The sequence below is a fragment of the Lactuca serriola genome, chromosome 7, assembly GCF_051521515.1.
Source record: "Lactuca serriola cultivar US96UC23 chromosome 7, Lser_US96UC23_V15, whole genome shotgun sequence".
Taxonomy (NCBI): domain Eukaryota; kingdom Viridiplantae; phylum Streptophyta; class Magnoliopsida; order Asterales; family Asteraceae; genus Lactuca; species Lactuca serriola.
The window spans coordinates 41,573,825-41,577,405 of NC_136414.1; the positions used below are offsets into that span (position 1 = coordinate 41,573,825).

At 39.3% G+C, this 3,581-nt stretch overlaps 1 non-coding gene across 1 annotated transcript; it reads right to left on the reverse strand.

Moving 5' to 3' along the window:
* Positions 1 to 283: 283 nt before the first annotated feature.
* On the reverse strand, positions 284 to 390 carry LOC145065123 (small nucleolar RNA R71). The gene has a single exon (XR_013688274.1). It is a non-coding gene; the product is annotated as a small nucleolar RNA R71 (small nucleolar RNA).
* Between the last annotated feature and the right edge of the window lie 3,191 nt (positions 391 to 3,581).

A 3,581-nucleotide genomic window follows, 5' to 3' on the forward strand; every position in this document is an offset into this window, starting at 1 on the left:
CCTATAATTCCTGTCACTACTGCCTTCGAGCTGAAGGGATATATCCTTACTGCACTAAAGGATATACCTTTCTATGGAAAAGATCACGAGGATGCTTTCAAACATTTGGATGAAGTGAATGACATTGCAGATTATTAGTATTGTCTTGCTAAGGATGCTACCAGTTACTTTCAAAGGAGCTGCAAAAGACTGGTTGAAAGTACTTCCACCTGGTACAGTAACTACTTGGGCTCAAATGTGTGAGCAATTTCTAGATCAGTTTTACCCACCATCCAAAATAGCTAAACTAAAGAAGGCGATAGCTAACTTTGAACAACAACCAGGAGAGTCGTTATACGAGGCATGGGAACGCTATAAGGGATTGTTAAGGAATTGTCCTCAACATGACCTCAACATCCAACAAGAAGTGTCAATATTTTATGATGGGGTAAATGTCATGACACGTCAACTTCTTGACTCGCAAGGGCCATTGACAAGGAAAAATCCAAAGGGAGGTCAAGGAGTTAGTTGAAGAATTTGCAAAACACTCCCGTGAGTACCACAACCCAAGGCAAGATGGAATCAAAGGCAGTGGAGGTGTACAAACTGAACAGATGGTGGCTATGATAGCAATGCTCAACACTATGGATAGGAGATTGACTTAATTGGACCAATCAATTCATGCAATTCGAGTTAGTTGTGAGAGATGTAGTGGCCCTAATTTGACAAAGGATTGCAATTTGGATGAATATGGCAACAAGAAAGCTCAAGTTTGCTATTCGAGCGGGGACAAATACGATGAAGATTGGAGAAAACCAAAGAAAGAATGGCTGCCTTACGAGTTACGATGAATACAAGAAGCAAAAGGAAGAAAAATATAGACAAACTGGAAGAGGATTCTATCAAAGAGAGCAACCACTAGCTGAGAAGAAATCAGAATTAGAGACCATGTTGATGAAGTTTATGGAAGCTTCAGAAAAAAGGCATGATGATACTGACACTGCAATGGAAGAACGAAGAACTATAATGAAGAATCATCACGCAATGATGATAGATCAGTAGACATTAATAAAAAATCAGCAAGCCTCCATCAATAACCTTGAAGTGCAACTTGGTCAACTTATCACTTTGGTTAATGAGAAGATGTTCCCGAAAAATCCTGAAAAGAAGACCCAATCTCACGTAATGGCCATAGATATTGAAGAAGAGGCGATTTCTGAGTTCCTAGAAGCCTTAGAAGTGGAGCCACAACAGCCCGATCCAAAGCCAAAGAAGCCGAAGCTCGAAATTGAAGATATTGCTGAAATACAGAGTTCACTTCGTGTGACCGCTAAGCTCACGTCGTGGGCTCGGACTGAACAGAAAAATTACGTATCTTTTCTAGCTTATAAACCACCTTTTGCATTCCCGTCTCGAGCTAATCTTAATCCACTGGAAAGAGAGCATTTGGAGTTAATTAAACATGTGCGGGGTATCCCGATTAATACCCCTTTTGTCGAGTCATTATCCAAAATACCGAATATGCAAAGTTTTTACAAGACTTGATAGACAGTCGTCAGCAACTAAAGAAGAATTCTAAGGTCATTCTTAGTGAACAAAGCTCAAGAGCTATAATGGGAGAGATACCTAAGAAGATGGGGGATCCTGGACGCCTCACTCTTCCAAGTGAGTTTGGGAATAATATGAAGATGTATGATTTAGCCGATTCTGGGGCTAGCATAAATTTGATGCCTTATTCATTTTATCAGAAGTTGAATATTCAAAAGTTGAAGGCTATAAAGATGACTATTCACATGGCAAACCGTTCAGTGACATAGCCCGGGGCACTGTGGAAGATATTCTCGTGAAAATTGGGAAATTCGTTTTTCCAATAGACTTCGTGGTTTTGGATATGAAAGAAGATCCCAATGTTCCAATTATTCTTGGTCACCCGTTACTTAACACTGTTGGAGCTCTGGTTGATATACGCGAGTCTAAGCTCACCTTGAGAGTTGGGGATGAGAAGAATTTTTTTGGAATAGAAGATGGTTTCCAAGGGAGTGATGCTCAAGAAGAGGTTTTCAAAATTGATGAAGAGAATGAACTTGAAGAATTAGAGAAGATCATGGAAGAAGAAATCAAAACAATTCAACAAGTTAAAAGAACAAAACCGAGAGCATCTGTTCCATTTTTAGTTGAAGTCATTGCCTACACGAATCCAACTTCTTGGGTAAGCAAGGAAGATGATGAGATGTTGAGTGATGAAGAGGAGGTTACTTCAAAAGTAACAAGTCTACTGGTGAAAGAAGAGAAGGATACTATGGAGCTTAGTTGTGAAGAAAAAATGAAAACTAAAGGGATAAAACGCAAGCTCGATAGAGATGAAGTCAAGGCTAAAAAGGAGAATTCTAAATAGGCATATATTCATCGAGTTCAAGCTTACAAGAGGCGTTTCATGGAACAAAAGATCCAAGTGGTGGACTCTTCAGACAATTCAACATAAGGAGGCACGGAGTCCGGCTTACGACCCTTCAAAAAGAAGCGCTTCTCGGGAGGCAACCCGAGCTCGATTTGAATTTTCTTTTCCTTTAAGCATTTAGTGTAGTTTTTGCATTTTTTTAGACTTTCGATCATCTAATCATCCAAATTAAGTGGTAAAAAGTTAAGTGTGGGTGTTCCTAAATTAAGTTGTAAAATAAGAAGAATTATTAATTAGGCTTATACTTTTTCAATCAGACATAACTCACGAGGTGAGCGCGAAGAAATTCACCTCATGAGTCCATAATGCATACGGGGAGGGGCATTTTAGCCCAATAATTATATTATCCCGTTATTGATAAAGAAGATGGCCAGCCACGTTAGTCCACAAAAACTCACAAGGTTAGTCCTAATAAACTCATGACGCGAGTTTTGAAAAACACGGGACCACAACTTAAACAATTCAGAATCCTTTGACCAAACCACTTTTCTACCATCATGAAGTGAAGACAGTCCCCTGGTCCCCCCCCCCCCCCAATCTGATTTTGGCCTTAATCAAACACAATCTACTTTCGTGCTTATGTAATCTCTCATTTAAGGTAAACATCTTGCATTTCTTTTGGTTGATTTTCAGAAGTTTGTTGATTTAGGGGCTAGGGTTTTTCATATGTGTCAATGTCAAAATTTGGCCCAAATTGTGTTATTCATCCATCATAAGTTACTTGATTTTGCTTAAAAATGGTTTATGAGTAAACCCTAACAACAAAATTAAGTCCCGACTTCTGATTTTTGAGACCATTTTTGATTGTGTATAACGAACTCACGAGGTGAGTTTCATAGGACTCGCGACGTGAGTCTGGTGCATCAACAAAACTGTTATGTGGTTATATAAAATATTGGATATTTGGTTTTGTGTTTGTTGCTTGTTTATTTTTGCAGAAAAATGTCACCTAGACGCGAGGGTAGTGACGTCCAAGGCGAGATTGCTAATTTGCACCAGTCTTATGTATTCCCGACAAATATATCTAGAGACGTGCTCACCCGATACAACACTAGATTGGGATGGCTACACAACAGAGAGTTTGCTATTGCCCCAACAATTAATTGGCAAAGGCTTCGGGAGGTTGGACTAGTTGAAAGACTAA